The sequence below is a fragment of the Bombina bombina genome, chromosome 8 (genome assembly GCF_027579735.1).
Source record: "Bombina bombina isolate aBomBom1 chromosome 8, aBomBom1.pri, whole genome shotgun sequence".
NCBI lineage: Eukaryota > Metazoa > Chordata > Amphibia > Anura > Bombinatoridae > Bombina > Bombina bombina.
The window spans coordinates 80,739,588-80,762,303 of record NC_069506.1 but is presented as its reverse complement, the minus strand read 5'-3'; positions in this window follow the sequence as shown (position 1 = coordinate 80,762,303).

Here is a 22,716-nt window from a genome sequence, read left to right as displayed (position 1 = left end):
ATATTTATTGTAACAGGATTGGAATTTTGGTTAATCATAACTGTTTTGACTGTGATTCTTCAGTCTCCTAGTGCCATTGAATTGCAGTTTCCTTTCTCCCAGCGTGTGTGCCAGACAGGCCCATTTGCCAAATAGTGCCAAACAATCATATTTGTTGCCACAGTACTAGTAATATTTCAAAAAATTAACAATTTGTGATTTTTAAAACATCTGTCTTTTTTGTTGTTGTCAGTCTCACAGCGTATACTGTGCCCACTTTCACAGTGCCATCACTCAATTGGTGTAATAGTATTGTTAGTGTCCATTTAAAAAAAAATGACAGGCAGAGGCAGGCCACCCCGTAGGTTCCGTGGTCGTGGTGCTGTGATTCCTTTAGACCCTACAAATATGCACATTGTTCAGACGCCGGGTGCCAGGGGGGATGCAAAAACTTCTGAGGAGGACCTAGTTGAATGGCTAACACAGGAAACCCAATCTTCTTCAGCTTCCGCTGCTAGTCCTCCTAACCTTGACGCACCATCTAAGTCCAGCTGTGCTTTGGGCAGGTCTCAAGTAACCAGTGCCACTCCGCCGCCTGTCGCCACCACCAACACTAGCACCACAGCCGCTTCACTTGATCTGTCACAGGAGTTATTGACACATCATTTGGAAGAAATGAGTGATGCGCAACCATCATTGACAGAGGATGTAGATAATAGTGATCAGTCTCAGTCAGGCAGCATTACCGACATGGAGGTACGGTGTGATGATGATGTTGTACCCGCTGCTGCTTCCTTTCTTGATGTTTCAGATACAAGTGAAGCGGTTGATGATGATGTGTCGGTGGATGTCACGTGGGTGCCTGCTAGAAGAGAAGAAGAAGAGGGGGAAAGTTCAGATGGGGAGACAGAGAGGAGGAGGAGACGATTTGGAAGCACAGGGAGGTCGTCTCAAGGAGCTAGCGGCACAGTCAGACAGCATGCATCATCACCAGGGGTCAGCCAGACAGCCTGCCGACGCCCATCAACGCATGCTGTTGCCACCACCAGAATGCCGTCATCGCAGAGCTCAGCAGTGTGGCATTTTTTTTTGTGTGTCTGCCTCTGACAACAGCGATGCCATTTGCAACCTGTGCCAAAAGAAACTGAGTCATGGGAAGTCCAACAGCCACCTAGGTACAACTGCTTTGCGAAGGCACATGGTCTCCCATCACAAAGGCTGATGGGAAGAACACATGAGTAGAAGCAGCACACAAAGTGAAAGCCGCCCTCCTCCTCCTGCTCCAGCATCTTCAGCCACGTCAACCAGTGCTGTCCTCCTTGCCCCCTCTCAACCATCCTCCACTCAGTCTCTCTTACGTAGCAGTTCCTGGTCATCTGCCCACAGTCAGGTGTCTGTCAAGGACATGTTTGAGCGTAAGAAGCCAATTTCTCAAAGTCACCCCCTTGCCCGGCGTCTGACAGCTGGCTTGTCTGAACTCTTAGCCCGCCAGCTTTTACCATACAAGCTGGTGGAGTCTGATGCTTTCAAAAAATTTGTATCTATTGGGACACCGCAGTGGAAGGTACCTGGCAGAAATTTCTTTTCACTAAAGGCAATCCCAAACCTGTACTCTGTTGTGAGAAAGGAAGTTATGGCATGTCTGGCACACAGCATTGGGGCAAGGGTCCATATGACCACGGATAGCTGGTCTGCAAAGCATGGTCAGGGCAGGTATATCACCTACACTGCGCATTGGGTAAACCTGCTGACTTCTGACAAGCATGGAATGCGTGGCTCTGCAGAAGAGTTGGTGACACCACCACGACTTGCAGGCAGGCCTGCTGCTACCTCCTCTACTCCTCCTACTCCATCCTCTTCCATAACCTCTTCCTCGGCTGAGTCCTCTTCAACTTCTGCGTCTTGCTCCACATCTATGGCACCCCCCAGCTCCCCAGGTACTATGCTACATCCCGGGTACGGCAGTGTCACGCCGTCTTGGGGTTGACTTGCCTGAAAGCGGAGAGTCACACCGCATCAGCACTCCTGACCGCCCTGAACGCACAGGTGGATCAGTGGCTGACTCCGCACCAACTGGAGATTGGCAAGGTTGTTTCTGACAATGGAAGTAATTTGGTGGCGGCATTGAAATTGGGCAAGTTGACACATGTGCCATGCATGGCACATGTGTGTAATCTAATTGTACAACGATTTGTCCATAAGTACCCAGGCTTACAGGACGTCCTGAAGCAGGCCAGGAAGGTGTGTGGCCATTTCAGGTGTTCCTACACGGCCATGGCGCACTTGTCTGATATCCAGCGTCGAAACAACCTGCCAGTGAGGCGCTTGATTTGCGACAGCCCGACACGGTGGAATTCAACACTCCTAATGTTTGACCGCCTGCTCCAACAAGAAAAAGCTGTTAATGAGTATTTGTATGACCGGGGTGCTAGGACAGCCTCTGGGGAGCTGGGGATATTTTTGCCAAATTACTGGACGCTCATGCGCAATGCCTGTAGGCTCATGCGTCCTTTTGAGGAGGTGACAAACCTTGTCAGTCGCACCGAAGGCACCATCAGCGACATCATACCATTTGTTTTCTTCCTGGAGCGTGCCCTGCGAAGAGTGCTGGATCAGGCAGTAGATGAGCGTGAAGAGGAAGCGGGAGAGTTGTGGTGTCCATCACCCCCGCAAACAGCCGAATCAGCATTGCTTGCTGGACCTGCGGCAACGCAGGAAGAGGATTGTGAGGAAGAGGAGTCAGAGGAGGAATGTGGCTTTGGGGAGGATGAGGAGGAGGAAGACCGAGCACAACAGTCATCCCAGGGTGCTCGTTGTTGTCACCTCTCTGGTACCCGTGGTGTTGTACGTGGCTGGGGGGAAGAAGATACCATCAGTGAGATCAGTGAGGAGGAGGAACGCGACATGATTAGCTCAGCATCCAACCTTGTTCAAATGGGTTCTTTCATGCTGTTGTGCCTGTTGAGGGACCCTCGTATAAAAAAGCTGAAGGAGAACGACCTGTACTGGGTGTCCACGCTCCTCGACCCCCGGTATAAGCATAAAGTGCCTGAAATGTTACCAAATTCCCGCAAGTTGGAAAGGATGGAGCATTTTCATAATAAATTAAAAACTATGCTTTACACAGCGTATAAGGGTGATGTCACTGCACCACGGGAATGTAACAGGGGAAGAGATGAAATTAATCCTCCTCCTCCCACGACCACGGCGGCAAGGACCGGGCGCTTTCCTGACGTCTTGTTGATAGAGGACATGCGTACCTTTTTAACTCCCATGCACCATCAGAGCCTTTCGGGATCCAGCCTTAGAGAAAGACTCAACGACAGGTAGCAGACTACCTAGCTTTAACTGCGGATCTCGACACTCTCAGGAGCGATGGACCCCTTGACTACTGGGTGTGCAGGCTGGACTTGTGGCCTGAGCTATCCCAATTTGCAATGGAACTTCTGGCCTGCCCCGCTTCAAGTGTCCTGTCCGAAAGGACTTTTAGTGCAGCAGGAGGTTTTGTCACTGAGAAGAGAAGTCGCCTAGGTCAAAAAAGCCTTGACTATCTCACTTTTATAAAAATGAATGAGGGCTGGATCCCGAAGGGACTGACATTGGGCGATACATTTGAATAAAAAACTACTGATGATGATATGAGCTGGCTTGGGCTACAACTGGTACACAGGCTGGCCTTTTTTTTTTGGTTATAAAGACGGAGGACTTGCTTGACTTATCCACCAACAACTAGTGTTCAAGCCACAAGCTTTTAGGGCACTTTATAAATGTTTTACAAACATCGATTTTTCTGGCCGCTGCTACAGCAGTTGCTACAACAATACCCCAATTTTTCAGTCATTTGTACATTCCTAATTTTTCTGGCCTCTGCTGCAGCTCTGTGGGTACAAAACTCAAATAAAAAAAATAAGGCACATAACACTAGTGATTAAACTGTTACGAATTGTACAACTTTACACACCACACATATCCGGTGGACCATTCAATTGAACGCAAAATGCAACAAATTTGAAAGAGTAGGACCGACCAAGCATCTTTATCCGTCTCTTGGTTGCTCTAAATTATCTCCGTGTTCCATCTATGCCATACCTGTACTCTATTGTGCAAAAGGGTGGCATATGTTGTGTTTCATGCTGTTGTGCCTGTTGTGGGTCGTGGCCCATGATATAAAAAGGCTGAAGGAGAACGACCTGTAGTAATGGGTGCCCCATCCAGTGTTTAGAAAAATGTTCCCGGTTCCTCTCAATTATCTTTGGGTTTCTAAAATGGATGCCATACCTGTACTCGCTTGTGCAAAAGGATGGCATATGTGGTGGTGTTTCCTGCAGTTGTTTCTGTTGAGGGTGCTGGACCCTCTTATAAAAAAGCTGAAGGAGAACGACCTGGAGTGGGAGTCCAAGCATGGTTTTTGGGGCTATTTCACTTTTACAAACAATTATCTGTGGGTTTCACAAATCAATGCCGTACCAGTACTCTATTGTTCCAAAGTATGCCATATGTTCTCTTTCCTGCTGGTATTTTGTTTGAGGGTCCTGGACACTCTTATAAAAAGGCCTAAGGTGAAAGAGGTGTACTGGGTGTCCACTCATTTTTATTTTCTATTTCTCATTTGACCAAAATTATCTCTGGTTTTGTAAAATCAATGCCGTACCTGTACTCTATTGTTCAAAAGGATGCCATACGTCCTCTTTCCTGCTGGTGTTTTTTTTGAGGGTCCAGGACCCTCTTATAAAAAGGCCTAAGGAGAAAGAGGTGTACTGGTTGGCCACTGATTATTATTTTTCTATTTAACAATTGACCAAAATGATCTCTGGGTTTGTAAAATCAATGCTGTACCTGTACTCTATTGTTCAAAAGGATGCCATACGTCCTCTTTCCTGCTGGTGTTTTTTTTGAGGGTCCAGGACCCTCTTATAAAAGGCCTAAGGAGAAAGAGGTGTACTGGGTGTACATCGAATCATTTTTTTTATTCAAATTTCCATTTGCAAAAAATTATCTATGGGTTTCTAAAATAAATGCCTTTCCTGTACTCTATTGTTCAAAAGTATGCCATATGTCATCTTTCCTGCTGGTGTTTTTTTTGAGGGTCCAGGACCCTCTTATAAAAATGCCTAAGGAGAAAGAGGTGTACTGGCTGTCCATCGAATCATTTTTTTTATTCAAATTTCCATTTAAAAAAAAATTTCTATGGGTTTCTAAAATCAATGCCTTTCCTGTACTCTATTGTTCAAAAGTATGCCATATGTCCTCTTTCATGCTGTTCTTTCTGTTGAGGCTCTGGGACACTCTTCTAAAAAGGCCTAAGGATAAAGAAGTGCACTGGGTGTATAATCTATGTTTTTTTTAGATTTCACGGTTGCAACTAATGATCTCTGTGTTTCTAAAATCAATGCCTTTCCTGTAATCTAATTTTCTAAAGGATGCCATATGTCCTCTTTCATGCTGCTGGTTTTGTGGAGGGTCCTGGAGCCTCTGCTAAAAAGGCCTAAGGATAAATAAGTGTACTTGGTGTATAATCGAAGTTTTTTGCGATTTCACGGTTGCAACTAATGATCTCTGTGTTTCTAAAATCAATGCCTTTCCTGTAATCTAATTTTCTAAAGTATGCCATATGTCCTCTTTCATGCTGCTGGTTTTGTGGAGGGTCCTGGAGCCTCTGCTAAAAAGGCCTAAGGAGAAATAAGTGTACTTGGTGTATAATCGAAGTTTATTGCGATTTCACGGTTGCAACTAATGATCTCTGTGTTTCTAAAATCAATGCCTTTCCTGTAATCTAATTTTCTAAAGGATGCCATATGTCCTCTTTCATGCTGCTGGTTTTGTGGAGGGTCCTGGAGCCTCTGCGAAAAAGGCCTAAGGATAAATAAGTGTACTTGGTGTATAATCCAATTTTTTAGAGATTGCACGGTTGCAACTAATGATCGCTGTGTTTCTAAAATCAATGCCTTTCCAGAAATCTATTTTTCTAAAGGATGCCATATGTCCTCTTTACTGCTGCTGGTTTTGTTGAGGGTCCTGGAGCCTCTGCTACTAAGGCCTAAGGATAAATAAGTGTCCTGGTTGTCTAATCCATTTTTTTTTAGATTTCCCGGTTGCAAAAAATTATCTCTGGGTTTCTAAAATCAATGCCTTTCCTGTAATCTATTAGTCACAAGGATGCCATATGTCCTCTTTCATGCTGTTGTTTCTGTTGAGGCTACGGGAGACTCTTCTAAAAAGGCCTAAGGATAAAGAAGTGTACTGGGTGTATAATCTATGTTTTTTTAGATTTCACGTTTGCAAAAAATTATCCACGGGTTTCTAAAATAAATGCCTTTCCAGTAATCTATTATTCACAAGGATGCCATATGTACTTTTTGATGCTGTTGTTTCGGTTGAGGCTCCGGGAGCCTCTTATTAAAAAGGCCTAATGAAAAATAAGTGTACTGGGTGTCTAATCAATGTTTTTTTTTCGATTTACCGGTTACAACTAATGATCTCTGTGTTTCTGAAATCAATGCCTTTCCTATAATCATTTTTTCAAAAGGATGCCATATGTCCTCTTTCCTGCTGCTGGTTTTGTCGACGGTCCTGGAGCCTCTGCTGCGCATAATAAAGAAAAAAAAATAATAATTTAACTTGACTTAATAACTGAAGCATGACTTCAGGAGTCAGGTGTGGTCGTAGGTAGTGGTTATTGTTAGCAGATTATTTTTATTGCAAATTGCAATTGCCACAGCGTGCATAAAATGTGCGTCAATAGTCCAAATTTTAATTTTTATTTTTTCATTCAGGATTAGTTTGGGGTACGGCGCAATATTGGAAAGGCAAAAAACAGGTCTCTGTACCCGTTGATATAAGGGGTGACTACTAGTGCTTTTACCAGGCTCCTCTTGGATAGCCCCAGAAAGTGTGAGTATGAATCCCAAAAAGAAAATTAAATTAAGGTTGAAAAATTACTCCTAAGTAAATTGTAAGACCTGGAGCTCCTCAAACACACGTGCTACCGCAACAGGTATAGGCTCCGCCCACCCAAATATTACCTTTTTAATGCCAATTGATATTGCCACAGCTGGAACAACAGTAACTAACATGTGCATCACCACAGTCTCCGAAGCTATTGTCGGATGTATACAAAAACAACAATAAAGAATTCCTTTTGGGGCGCAAAGAGATGGCTACCGGAACACTCCAGGAACTTCACAAGAGTGGCTGTCTTGTGTTTCTGGTGATGTTGTAGACATCTGGGTAGTGTACAGGGAGGGCAAAAATCCTCTCCATCTCTGTGCACCACAGGACAGGACGTCCTTGTCATCCATAAGCACATGAAATTGCTGGCATTTTCGTTGCTTTAAGAAGTTCAGTTTTTGTGGTGATAGTACAGAATTAAATAAACTTTGGTTTCCTACCACACTCAAGACAATCTTGTAGTTCAAGCTTTGGACTTGCTGTGGGAAACAGTGGGCTGTCCATAGCAGGAAGATGATTTAGACAGAAGTAACAGGCTCTGATTGCAGGTGACACATGTTTATCGTCAATCATCAAAGGGGTTGCGTGCAGAATATGGCTGATGGCCCCTTATTCACATGTTTGTCCAGAGCAACAACATTTGCAAACAGCCAGAAAAGAGGTCGGTTCTCACCAGCCTTAAGTTGAGCTTCAATTACCAAATGCTGATATTCAAAAAATAGACAAACATTGCCTTAAAAAACACATTTGCAATATGGATTCACCAGAGCAAGGTCATTGCAAGTATTTCCCACAATAACAAAATTAAAATGACACAACTCCGCAATCTTCCCCTTCACATTATTATTGTCACACTCCATTGTACTCCTATGCCCACCTCCCTGCTCTTGTTTTTGTTGAGGGTCCTGGAGCCTCTGCTAAAAAGGCCTATGGATAAATAAGTGTACTGGGTGTCTAATCAATGTTTTTTTCTATTTCACGGGTCATATAAATGATCTGTGGGATTCTAAAATCAATGCCTTCCCTTTAATCTATTATTCAAAAGGATGACATATGTCCTCTTTCATGCTGTTGTTTCTGTTGAGGCTCCGGGACCCTCGTATTAAAAAGGACTAAAGATAAAGAAGTGTACTGGGTGTTCAATCATTTTTATTTTCTATTTCACTGGTCATATAAATGATCTCTGTGTTTCTAAAATCAATGCCTTTCCTGTAATCTAATTTACAAAAGTATGCCATATGTCCTCTTTCCTGCTGCTGATTTTGTTGAGGGTCCTGGAGCCTATGCTTAAAAGGCCTAAGGATAAAGAAGTGTACTGGGTGTTTAATCTATGTTTTTTTAGATTTCACGGTTGCAAAAAATTATCCACGGGTTTCTAAAATCAATGCGTTTCCTGTAATCTATTATTCACAAGGATGCCATATGTACTTTTTAATGCTGTTGTTTCTGTTGAGGCTCCGGGAGCCTCTTAATCTTATTAAAAAGGCCTAATGAAAAATAAGTGTACTGGGTGTCTAATCAATGTTTTTTTCGATTTACCGGTTGCAACTAATGATCTCTGTGTTTCTGAAATCAATGCCTTTCCTATAATAATTTTTTCAAAAGGATGCCATATGTCCTCTTTCCTGCTGCTGGTTTTGACGAGGGTCCTGGAGCCTCTGCTGAGCATAAATTTTTTATTTTTTATTTAATTTGACTTAATAACTGAAGCATGACTTCAGGAGTCAGGTGTGGTCGTAGCAGGTAGTGGTTGTTGTTAGCAGATTATTTTTATTGCAAATTGCAATTGCCACAGCGTGCATAAAATGTGCGTCACTAGTCCAAATTTTAAGTTTTTTTTTTCATTCAGGATTAGTTTGTGGACCGGCGCAATATTGGAAAGGCAAAAAACAAGTCTCCGTACCCGTTGATATAAGGGGTGACTACTACTGCTTTTAACAGGCTCCTCTTGGATAGCCCCAGAAAGTGTGACTATGAATCCCAAAAAGAAAATTAAATTAAGGTTGAAAACTAACTCCAAAGTAACTTGTAAGACCTGGAGCTCCTCAAACACACGTCCTACCGCAACAGCTATAGGCTCCGCCACCCACAAATCTTAACTTTTTCATGCCAATTGATATTGCCACAGCTGGGACAACAGTAAATAACATGTGCGTCACCACAGTCTCCGAAGCTGTTGTTGGATGTATACAAAAACACTGATAAAGTATTCCTTTAGGAGCGCTAAGAGATGGCTACCGGAACACTCCAGGAACTTCACAAGAGTGGCTGTATTGTGTTTCTGGTGATGTTTGAGACATCTGGGTAGTGTACAGGGAGGGCAAAAATCGTCTCCATCTCTGTGCACCACAGGACAGGACGTCCTTGTCATCCATAAGCACATTAAATTGCTGGCATTTTCGTTGCTTCAAGAAGTTCAGTTTTTGTGGTGATAGATAGTACAGAATTAAATAAACTTTGGTTTCCTACCATACTCAAGACAATCTTGTATTTCAAAATTCGTACTTGCTGTGGGAAACAGTGGCCTGTCCATACCAGGAAGATGATTTAGACAGAAGTAACGAGCTCTGCTTGCAGGTGACACATGTTTATCGTCAATCATCAAAGGGGTTGCGTGCAGAATACGGCTGATGGCCCCTTATTCACATGTTTGTCCAGAGCCACCACATTTGCAAACAGCCAGAAGAAAGGTCGTTTCTCACCAGCCTTAAGTTGAGCTTCATTTACCAAATGCTGATATTCAAAAAAATAGACAAACAGTGCCTTAAATAACACATTTGCGATATGGATTCACCAGAGCAAAGTCATTGCAAGTAGTAAGTTCCCACGATAACAAAATTAAAATGCCACAACTATGCAATCTTCACCTTCAGATTATTATTGTCACACTCCATTGTACTCCTCTGCCCAGCTCCCTGCTCTTGTTTTTGTTGAGGGTCCTGGAGCCTCTGCTGAAAAGGCCTATGGATAATAAAGTGTACTGGGTGTCTGTTCAATGTTTTTTTTTATTTCCCGGTTGCAAGTAATTATCTCAGTGTTTCTAAAATCAATGCCTTTACTGTAATCTTTTATTCAAAAGGATGACATATCTCCTCTTTCATGCTGTTGTTTCGGTTGAGGCTCCGGGACCCTCGTATTAAAAAGGCCTGAGCATAAATAAGTGTCACGGCTGTGTAATCAATGTTTTTTTCTAATTTCACGGTTGCAAATAATGATCTGTGCGTTTCTAAAATCAATGCCTTTACTGTAATCTTTTATTCAAAAGGATGACATATCTCCTCTTTCATGCTGTTGTTTCGGTTGAGGCTCCGGGACCCTCGTATTAAAAATGCCTGAGCATAAATAAGTGTCACGGCTGTCTAATCAATGTTTTTTTCTAATTTCACGGTTGCAAATAATGATCTGTGGGTTTCTAAAATCAATGCCTTTACTGTAATCTTTTATTCAAAAGGATGACATATCTCCTCTTTCATGCTGTTGTTTCGGTTGAGGCTCCGGGACCCTCGTATTAAAAAGGCCTGAGCATAAATAAGTGTCACGGGTGTCTAATCAATTTTTTTTTCTAATTTCACGGTTGCAAATAATGATCTGTGGGTTTCTAAAATCAATGCCTTTACTGTAATCTTTTATTCAAAAGGATGACATATCTCCTCTTTCATGCTGTTGTTTCGGTTGAGGCTCCGGAACCCTCGTATTAAAAAGGCCTGAGCATAAATAAGTGTCACGGCTGTCTAATCAATGTTTTTTTCTAATTTCACGGTTGCAAGTAATGATCTGTGGGTTTCTAAAATCAATGCCTTTACTGTAATCTTTTATTCAAAAGGATGACATATCTCCTCTTTCATGCTGTTGTTTCGGTTGAGGCTCTGGGACCCTCGTATTAAAAAGGCCTGAGCATAAATAAGTGTCACGGGTGTCTAATCAATGTTTTTTTCTAATTTCACGGTTGCAAATAATGATCTGTGGGTTTCTAAAATCAATGCCTTTCCTGTAATCTATTATTCAAAAGGATGACATATCTCCTCTTTCATGCTGTTGTTTCGTTTGAGGCTCCGGGACCCTCGTATTAAAAAGGCCTGAGGATAAATAATTGTGTAACGGGTATCTAATGAATTTTATTTTTGATTTCACGGGTCATATAAATGATCTCTGGGATTCTAAAATCAATGCCTTTCCTGTAACCTATTATTCAAAAGGATGACAGTACTACCAAAATACAGCCAATGAAGGGCCTTAGGAAGACTGAGCCAAGGTTGGATTGTAGTATTTGGTTAGGCTAATCATGATGGCCATGTAGACCACCACCACCGAGAGTCCTGGAAGTAACAGGGATGAGATGAAAGAGCTAAGAATAGTAGAACTTGAAACAACAGAGTTAGCCATGGGTGCTAGTGCAAAACCGCTTGGCTTTTTTTTGGCTTTGGGTGCGGCTATTCATGCAGGCCATATAGAGCTGCCACCATTCGGTGTCGTATCAGCTATTAAACTAATAAGAACAGTACTACCAAAATACAGCCAATGAAGGGCCTTAGGAAGACTGAGCCAAGGTTGGATTGTAGTATTTGGTTAGGCTAATCATGATGGCCATGTAGACCACCACCACCGAGAGTACTGGAAGTAACAGGGATGATGAGATGAAAGAGCTAAGAATAGTAGAACTTGAAACAACAGAGTTAGCCATGGGTGTTAGTGCAAAACCGCTTGGCTTTTTTTTGGCTTTGGGTGCGGCTATTCATGCAGGCCATATAGAGCTGCCACCATTCGGTGTCGTATCAGCTATTAAACTAATAAGAACAGTACTACCAAAATACAGCCAATGAAGGGCCTTAGGAAGACTGAGCCAAGGTTGGATTGTAGTATTTGGTTAGGCTAATCATGATGGCCATGTAGACCACCACCACCGAGAGTACTGGAAGTAACAGGGATGATGAGATGAAAGAGCTAAGAATAGTAGAACTTGAAACAACAGAGTTAGCCATGGGTGTTAGTGCAAAACCGCTAGGCTTTTTTTTGGCTTTGGGTGCGGCTATTCATGCAGGCCATATAGAGCTGCCACCATTCGGTGTCGTATCAGCTATTAAACTAATAAGAACAGTACTACCAAAATACAGGCAAAGAAGGGCCTTAGGAAGACTGAGCCAAGGTTGGATTGTAGTATTTGGTTAGGCTAATCATGATGGCCATGTAGACCACCACCACCGAGAGTCCTGGAAGTAACAGGGATGATGAGATGAAAGTGCTAAGAATAGTACTACTTGAAACAACAGAGTTAGCCATGGGTGTTAATCCAAGACTGCTTGGATTTATTTTTGTATTGGGTGCGGCTAATCATGCAGGCCATATAGAGCTGCCACCATTCTGTGTTGTATCAGCTATAAAAATAATAAGAACTGTACTATCAAAATACAGACAATGAAGGGCCTATGAAGACTGAGCAAAGGTTGGATTGTAGTATTTTGTTCGGCTAATCATGATGACCATGTAGACCGCCCGTAACAGGGATGAAAGTGCTAAGAATAGTACTAATTGAAACAACCGAGTTAGCCATGGGTGTTAGTCTAAGACCACTCGGCTTTTTTTGGGGTTTGGGTGCAGCTAATCATGAAGGCCAGATAGACCTGCCACCATTTGGTGTTGTAACAGGTATGAAAATGCAAAGAACAGTACTACTTAACACAACCTACTTACCATGGGTCCCAGAGCATATGTTTGGTTGTTATATTTTGTAAGGGTAATCATGCAGGCCATATAGACCTCCACCGATAGGGTGAGTATGAGTAACAGCTATTAAAATGCGAAGGACATTACTAATTAACACAACATAGTTACCATGGTTCGCAGACCAAGAGCAGATGTCTTATTATTATATTTTGTATGGGTAATCATCCAGGCCGTATAGACCGCACCAAATAGGGGGAGTTACAGAGATTAAAGTGCTAAGAATGGTAGTACTTAAAACACAACCTTGTTAAAATAGGTAGCAGACCAATTGTCTTATTATTATAATTTTTCAGGGTAATCTGGCAGGCCATATAGAACTCCCCCAATAGGGGGGGGGGGGGGCAGGGATTAAAGTGCTAAGAAAAGTACTAATTAACACAAGCTAGTTGGGTCCAAGAACACATGTTTGATTATTAGAATTTATTAGGGTAATTATATATCTAACAAATCTATCTATTTCTCTTCTATCGATTCTATCTAACTATCAATCTATGTATATCTATCTATCCTATCTATCACTATCAATCTATCTTCTGTCCGGGATGTTTTGAGACAGCCACTTTGGGAATGTTAGTTGATATAGACCCATTATGGCTTAAAAGCAGACTCTGCATCAACTATGTAATTTTCCATGGGAGTTTTGCCAGGGATCCCCCTCTAGCATGCAACAGTCCAGGTGTTAGTACCCTTGAAACAACTTTTCCATCACTATTGTGGCCAGAAAGAGTCCTTGTAGGTTTTAAAGTTCGCCTGCCTATTGAATTCAATACCGGAAGTTCGAGTCCGCCGTTCGCGAACCGAATATTTTAGGTTCGCGACATCACTAATCAAGACATGTAGTTTATCATTTATCTTGTTCATGCAACCTTATTTATATAGGTCGCACGAAACGCTGTTTGAAAACATTGAACAGGGATATATGAATCATGGTGTTTCGGGACATTTTGCTTTGACCCATGGCAAGGATCCAAGCAGCCTGAGAGTGAAAGCCATTGATTGGATTAAACCACATCCAAGAGGAGGTTACCGAGTACACCTACAGCAATATCTCTGAAATTTCCTCTGCAATTTTCAAGCTCACACCTACTGCAATATCTCTGAAATTTCCTCTGCAATTTTCAAGCTCACACCTACAGCAATATCTCTGAAATTTCCTCTGCAATTTTCAAGCTCACACATACAGCAATATCTCTGAAATTTCCTCTGCAATTTTCAAGCTCACACCTACAGCAATATCTCTGAAATTTCCTCTTCAATTTTCAAGCTCACACCTACAGCAATATCTCTGAAATTTACTCTGCAATTTTCAAGCTCACACCTACAGCAATATCTCTGAAATTTCCTCTTCAATTTTCAAGCTCACACCTACAGCAATATCTCTGAAATTTCCTCTGCAATTTTCAAGCTCACACCTACAGCAATATCTCTGAAATTTCCTCTGCAATTTTCAAGCTCACACCTACAGCAATATCTCTGAAATTTCCTCTGCAATTTTCAAGCTCACACATACAGCAATATCTCTGAAATTTCCTCTGCAATTTTCAAGATCACACCTACAGCAATATCTCTGAAATTTCCTCTGCAATTTTCAAGGTAAATCAGACTGATATCTCCAATCAAGACACTGAGTGTTTTTGTTTTTCCTTATATCTGTTGGGCTAATATGGACTTGGTTTTAACCTTTATTATTGTACATTTTAATCTTCCCTCCCCCCCCCCTCTACTCTTTTCCAAGACACACCTCCCCCTATTCCTTCACTTTATCAAATGGAAGTTTTACCTTTACCACTCTCTTTGTTACAGCTCACACCTACAGCAATATCTCTGAAATTTCCTCTGCAATTTTCAAGCTCACACCTACAGCAATATCTCTGAAATTTGCACCCACTAGCCCCCGAAGCCTCCCTCCACCTCCCACCCTGGTGTTTACCTTAATATATAAACACCTCCTAACAGCAATTAGGTGCAGCTGTCGCTAACGAACCAGGTTAGAGACAAAAATTTACACTCACAGCCTCTGTACTGACACTTTACCATATTCTGTTACACTCTCCCAACCCTCATTTTCTTGCCACACACTTCACCCACTCTCAGCTTACCCTGCCTTATAGCAGACTTATTTCCCTTACCTTTCGTGTCCATTACCTCTCCCTTAAATTGTAAGCTTGAGAGCCTTTCTACCTGCAGGACACTTTGTATTTAAAGTGAACTACTAATGATTGTGCTCAAGGGCAGGGCATTCCTCTCCTTTTGTATAACTCATTATTGCACCTACAACTGTAATGCACCCCAATACTGTACTTGTTTGTTTGTAATGCATCCTTGTAATGTTTTACTATTACTTGTATAGAGCTGCGTAATCTGTTGGCGTTTTATAAAAACCTGATAATAATAATAATAATATTCACTCTCAGGCAGCGAGAAACCTTTTGGATATATTCTCTTGACTCCCTGGAACCAAGGGGGATGAATAGGGATATAGATTTAACTGCTTTTATAGTAGATCAGTAGTAGCTATCCTGATGGTAACAAATCCCCTTGGCTTCTGGGAGCCCCCTTTTTTCACCTATATGTGTTTTTACTAATTGCATAAAGGTGTATATTTATACTAGTGCCTTTTTATGAAGGTTTTCATTATTTTATATGTTTTTTATTAAGGAGAATAAATGACATTTTGTATCCTTTTAAGGTTATATTGTACACTATTACTGGTTGATTGAACAACCGGGTTTACATGAACCTATCGTTTTCTGTAAGCAAATTTTCCTACTCCCCATCCCCGCACAGTCAAGTAATCTGGATAACATCTGGCCCAATTTTTTTTTGCCATTTCACATAATCTTTGTTCACATTTTTGTGTGTCAGACACAATCCTTGTAACCCGTTTGAACTGACTTTTAGGTAGGGCCTTAAAAACATTTGGTGGGTGATAACTAATATATGTCAATGAACTGTTTGTATCTGTTGATTTTACATATAGCTCTGTCTTCAACTCACTATTCTAATTGTACTCTGTAGTGTCTAAAAAGTTAACATTAATCTCACTTGTAGTCAAAGTGAATTTCAGACCTGACACTGAATTATTTAAATCATCTACAAATGCCAATAGGCTACCAATATCGCCCGGCCACACGCCAAATATGTCATCTATGTACCTCCACCAGGAGGCACCATAGAGCATGAACAGACTATGTATATGCACAAAGGGCAAAATTACATATGCGATGCCGGCTTTTACACGGTTTTGGTATCACATATACAGAGCCGCATATAAATGCGGCGCGTATATTTTACCTGTTGTCTGCAATTTTTACTCCCATAAGCTAACATAGAACTGCGTCGCAAATCGGTATCACATATTCAGCGCACGGACTTACGTGGTGAAAATGGAAAAGTTTTACTCCATTTTCACCTTGCCACACATAGGCAGGCCCAGCAAGACTTGTGCTGAGTATGTGAGCCCTGTAAACCCCTGAAAATAGTAACTAACACCTAACTCATGCGCAATATCTATCTACCTCCTGAAAATAACTAACACCTAATGCAAATCAGCCAATAGGATTTCAGTAGCTCTCATCCTATTGGCTGATTTAAATTTGAATACTCAAATCATCCAATAGGAATGCAAGGTACCCCATATTTAAAGCGTACCTTGAATTCAATCCTCAGTGTGTGGCGGTGATCGTACGAAGAGGATCTCAATGCTCCATGGCTCCGTGGTCGTCGGTCTTCAGTTCCGTCATCGCCGGTCTTCAGTTTCGCAGTCACCGATCTTCAGTTCTGCGCTCTGCTCCGTGCTGGCTTGTTCCTGGAAGAAGATAGAAGATATCGCCGCTTGGAAGCAGACTTCACAGTACCTATCTGGGAATTAGACTTAGGCTTTAGGGGTTAATAGTTTAATTCAACATATTGCGTTGAGGGGGGTTGTCGGTTTAGGGTTTAATAGTTTTATTATTAGTTCCGATGTGGGTTTGATGGCGGATATAGGGGTTTTACATGTCGGGGTTTATTTTTGGGAGCCGGGTTAGACTTTGTTTTACGGGGGATTTTAAAAAATATATATTTTCTTAGGCGCCGGCAGTTTCTAAAGTGCCGTAAGTCTCTGGCGACTCCAGAAATTTGTATTTACGCTAATTTCTGGACATCGCTAGTTTATCCGACTTACTTCACTTTGTGAACTGTTTGCGGGGTTTATGCAATACCCCGATGTGCGAGGTGAAATTACGGGTTTCAGTAGTTAGACTGAAGCTTGCGCTGCATATGTAATCTTGCCGAAAGTGTTCTTTATAACTGTTTATAAAAATATTGCCATATGTCAGGGCAATATTGGAGCCCATGGCAGTCCCTTGCTTTTGTAAGTAAAATTTAGAGCTAGAGGTTTTCCAGATTATTTGATTGAACAACAAAAATATGAGATTATGGATAGAAAAAAAACAAGATAAAACAGTGGATTGATTCATCTTTGTTACAAAGTGTAATGATCTCAGCAGTAGAATAATGAAAATATTGAGGAAACACTTTTGTGTTTTAAAAGAACTCAATCCATTTGTTTATTCATTTTCTAAATTTCCCTAAGCCTGCCTATAAGAGGAATAAAATGAATGGTTCATATAGAACCAGTTGTAATCCCTGTTGCAGTAACTTTAATTTACTGGTTACAGGAGAGGTTTTTTTTATTACCCTACAAAACTACATTTAAAATGAAACAATTTTTAACCTGCAGATCCAGTTATATTATATATTTGATAAAGTGTCCGTGTGTTTTGAATTATGTAGGTGAGTCCTGCAGAGAAGCAAGAGAACGAATCATGGAGCACAAATTTAATATTAGATGCAGGAATAAAGATGCCCCTGTCTCCTCCCACATCTTGGAAGTTGGACATAACATCAGTCAACTTCGCTTTCAAATTATTTAAAGGGTAGATTGCCCTAGAAGAAGAGGAGACAGAGAACATCTTTTAAATATGAGGGAAATGTACTGGATTAACAAATTGGATAAATAAGTCTCAAAAGGCCTCAATAAATATTTTGACTGGACATTATTCAGATGATAATTTATTACATTTTGGAGGAATCTGCAATTTAAAATTTTGCAATTAGGTTAGAAGTTGTGCTATGTAATTCTTTGTTTCTTGTTTTTAATTTTTGTAAATATACTTAAAAGGTTTTTTATTATTTTTACTTTAGGGATGTGAGATATGTATGTATAATACCACCAAGATGGCGTTGTCCATTTAGAAATAGAATATGCAATATGAAAATGACCACAAGATGGTGATATTGTACAATAGGATGTGGATGTTCACTTATTTATTTTGGAAGTATAAAAGAGAGCTTTATTTGTATATACTGTATGTAGACACGAATAAGTACCTAGTATAGGCCCAAAACATTGTTACTATTGTTTTGTACAGTGGACCATGAAAGAGAAATAAAGGTCCCTTTTTAATTTTATCTGAGGCTGGAGCTATCTTCATTGAAACTAAAGGTTTGGTGCTGTTTCCCATACTTTTGAATTTTCAACTATTAATGGTGACTAGGGATGGGCGATTGTTTTGCAACATTTGAAACACATTCATTCGTTTGTTTCAAATTTTTAATGTTTGTACAACATTCTAACATTTGTTTAATTTAATAGTATTTCTAATATTTTCTTTAAATGTAATATTCTTTTCGAATTTTTCTAATAATTTGTTTTGAATTATGCAATATTCGAATTAGAAAAATTCAAATCGATATACTTATAATAGTATTTCTAATGCTCTCTTTAAATGTAATATTCAAATTATACAATATCTGAAATAGAAACATAAAAATTGATATATTTGTATCAATTATGTATCAATTTTCTAAATTCCCTACAATATCAACTATTGAACCTTTTAAATAGTATTTTTTAAATCGAATGTTACATTCTAAATTTCAAATGTGGATATTCAATCAATATATGAACATTCAAAAACAAAAGTAATATTCATTCTACCAAGCGAATTACACTTTCAGCACATCCATAATGTGTGACTAGAACAAGGGCATCTACAAAAGATACTCTTGTCAACTTGAATTCCGACAACACTTTAACTTCTAATGTATTAGCCTTATTCTTTAGGAATTCTGATACCGTTTTTTTTAATTATTATTAATTTGCTCCATTAACAGGTTAATGTTTTAAGTGTCTAACAGGTTAATGTTAGACACTTGAAATTTAGCATCTGCATACTTAAACCCAATTTTTATCTTTCATGATTCGGATAGATCACGCAGTTTTAAGCAACTTTCTAATTTACTCCTATTATCAATTTTTCTTCATTCTCTTGGTATCTTTATTTGAAAAGCAGGAATGAAAGCTTCTGAGCCGGCCCATTTTAGGTTCAGCACCTGGGTAGCGCATTCTGATCGGTGGCTAAAGGTAACCACCAATTAGTAAGCACTATCCAGGGTGCTGAATAAAAAACGATCCGGCTCCTACACTTTACATTCCTGCTTTTCAAATAAAGATACCAAGAGATCAAATAAAAATGTATAATAGAAGTAAATTAGGAAGTTGCTTAAAATTGCGTGATCTATCTGAAACATAAAATAAAAAAATGTGGGTTTAGTATCCCCTTAAAGCAATATAGAAGAATATAAAAATAAAATGGAATATAAATATTATAAAATAAATATTGTACAGCTTATGTTTTTTTGTTGTTTTGTATTAAACTAGCAAGAAGGGGTGATATATTTATTGTGCAAGGCACAGTCCTCAGTGACATTCACATTATATTAGCCACCACTGGATGTTTCTGAATGATTAGGTTATATGTCAGGTCCGGACATATAGTGCTATCACTATATGTTTAAAGGGACACTCAAGTCAAAATTAAACTTTCATGATTCAGATATAGCAGCAATTTTAAACAACTTTCCTATTTACTTCCATTAACAGAATGTGCACAGTCTTTTTATATTTAAACTTTGAGTCACCAGCTCCTACTGAGCATGTGCAAGAATTTACAGAACAATGCATTTGTGATTGGCTTATGGCTGTCACATGGTACAGGGGGAGTGGAAATAGACAAAACTTTTAAAATTGTCAGAAAAAAAATCTACTGCTCATTTGAAGTTCAGTTTTTTATTTATTATTAAATTTTATATATAAAAAACCTTTGTTTCGTCTGTTTACTCCTGCCCCGATCCACTTCCTTATTTGGCCCTGTTGACGTAGCGATCGCTTCAACCAGCCCGCCGCGTCACTACCAAGCTCGTGCACAAGACTGGTTTCAAACTGCGCATGCGTATTGTAAGAGCATTCGCACATGCATGGCAATTTCAAAGAACGTAGCACTGTTACATTGTATTCACAGGAAACAACAGTTTCAGTGCTATTCTACGCTCTACATTTCTTCGCTTTATGCGTGTTACAATATGACAACGGAAAGCATACAGCGTAATACGCATGCGCATATCATGCATGCGCATGAAGTATTTGACAAGAGCCGCAATTAGATGCATGCACTATTGTTACCGATGACGTGGGTAGAAAGGGGCAGGACGCCACGGGGAAGCAAAGGAATTGGAGAAAAAAGACAAAAAAAATGTCAATCAAATGGGGGAAGATGTCGGGCGGACAGTTGCGGTGAAACGGAGGGTAATTGAGAAATAAAAAATACAAGTACAAAATTATTTATAAAGATTTTGATGAATGAACATGATGTTTATTTTACATGTTAATGATACTAGGATCGAGTGAGGCGGACTTGACCTTCACTTTAAGATCACAAAAATAAATATATCAATATATTGATATATATATATATATATATATATATATATATATATATATATATATATATATATATATATATAAAACTGTTGGTACCCATATGCGCCTCTGGAAGCGCAAATTTCTGGCAATAACAGTTTCTTCTTGGCGCTGAGCCTTTGAAAAATTAGTTAGAAGAAGAAAGTACTGTATCACAATATGTAAAATCATGTATTATAATGGTGTTCGCTTCAGTCTGTATGGCGAAATATACAACACGCAATTGAAGCCGAAATTTCAGTTCCCTATTGGCGCAAAGCAATGATAAATAAGAAACTGGGCATATTTGTAGGTCAGGCTGTTAAATTACGCCTATTACTAATGTATATTGTTGCACTCGGAAGCGCGTCCATGCACCTAGGCGAATGCAAGCGGAGTGCGAAGAAGTTTCTTTCAGATTTGCGCAATTATAGGTGCAGAGTGCTTTGATGAATATGACAATCAGTTCGTATGCGCTATTTTGGACGGAATTAAAGGAGAATGGCTTTGATAAATCTACCCCTAAGTGCTATTGCATTGTCTTGTTATTGTCATGCATCTAACCCGCTCATTGCCGTGTCGCTGCGGCTCACGGATCTCCTCTGTCTCACGTCACGTTGGCTAGCAACGTGACGCAGTATCTGACACACCTCCTGATGTCAGAGTCTCTCTGCCTTCAAATCTCGGCGGGAGATTTTACTCGGGGCCCGTTTGTTCTCTCCCTTCACGCCAGACCGGACCTGAGTGAGTATTTTTCTGTAGTCTGATCCTTCCCTGTCAGACTTTCCTTTGCCTGATCCTCTCTTCTGTTTATGGAGACTATTGTCCTTAATCTGAATCCTGGAGTCAAACCTGCTAAAAGGAATACTTCTCTCAGTTTGTTTGCTAACCTACTTAAAGGGACATTTGCTTTATTCTAACCTGCTAAGAGGAATACTTGACTTTGTTTGTTTGCTAACCTGCTTAAAGGGACATTTGCTTTATTCAAACCTGCTAAAAGGAATACTTGACTTTGTTTGTTTGCTAACCTGCTTAAAGGGACATTTGCTTTATCCAAACCTGCTAAAAGGAATACTTGGCTTTGTTTGTTTGCTAACCTGCTTAAAGGGACGTTTGCTTTATCCAAACCTGCTAAAAGGAATACCTCTCTCAGTTTGTTTGCTAACCTGCTTAAAGGGACATTTGCTTTATCCAAACCTGCTAAAAGGAATACTTGACTTTGTTTGTTTGCTAACCTGCTTAAAGGGACGTTTGCTTTATCCAAACCTGCTAAAAGGAATACCTCACTCAGTTTGTTTGCTAACCTACTTAAAGGGACATTTGCTTTATTCTAACCTGCTAAGAGGAATACCTGACTTTGTTTGTTTGCTAACCTGCTTAAAGGGACATTTGCTTATCCAAACCTGCTAAAAGGAATACCTGATTTTGTTTGTTGATTAACCTGCTTAAAGGGACATTTGTTTTATTCAAACCTGCTAAAAGGAATACCTGACTTTCTTTGCTAACCTGCTTAAAGGGACATTTGCTTTAATCAAACCTGAGTGGGTCACATACTGGATATTTCTCAGTGTGTTAGGGTGTGTTTTACTTTTCACGCTAGCAGTTGGGTTGAATCCTGGGCTGATCCTTTACGGCTGACAGTTATCTTGCATTTGTTGATTATACAAATCTACTGTGTTGACTGGTCCTTTAATCACACCTATGCCTTATGGCCCATCATTTGAAAGATTCATTGTAAAAGGGGTGGGGCATGAGCAAAAGTGGGGCCTAATTGGTTAGTAGGTGGAGCCTGGGGACAGTGTTTTGATAAAGGTGGTGTTAAGCTATGATTCAACAGGGTTTCAGAAGTCCCAGACAAGGGCCTAGTTTCCATTGAGGTGGTAAATTGTGGAAACTGATGATAATAACAGTTTTCTCCATTAAAGTCTATGGACAATTTTTAAGTTACCACCAGTTTCCAAACGTTGCCACCTCAATGGAAACTAGGTAAAGGTGTTGAAATGGAAAGGGCTATATTGTATTTATGTGTAACAATGGCTGGTGCAGAGTCTCCAAACACACTCCAAAGGAAGAACAACAGGGTGCAAGTTATTTTTTTTTGAGTATATATATATATATATATATATATATATATATATATATATATATATATATATATATATATATATATACAGTCGTATACAAAAGTTTAGGCACCCCTGACAATTTCCATGATTTTCATTTATAAATAATTGGGTGCTTGGATCAGCAATTTTATTTTGATCTGTCAAATAACTGAAGGACAC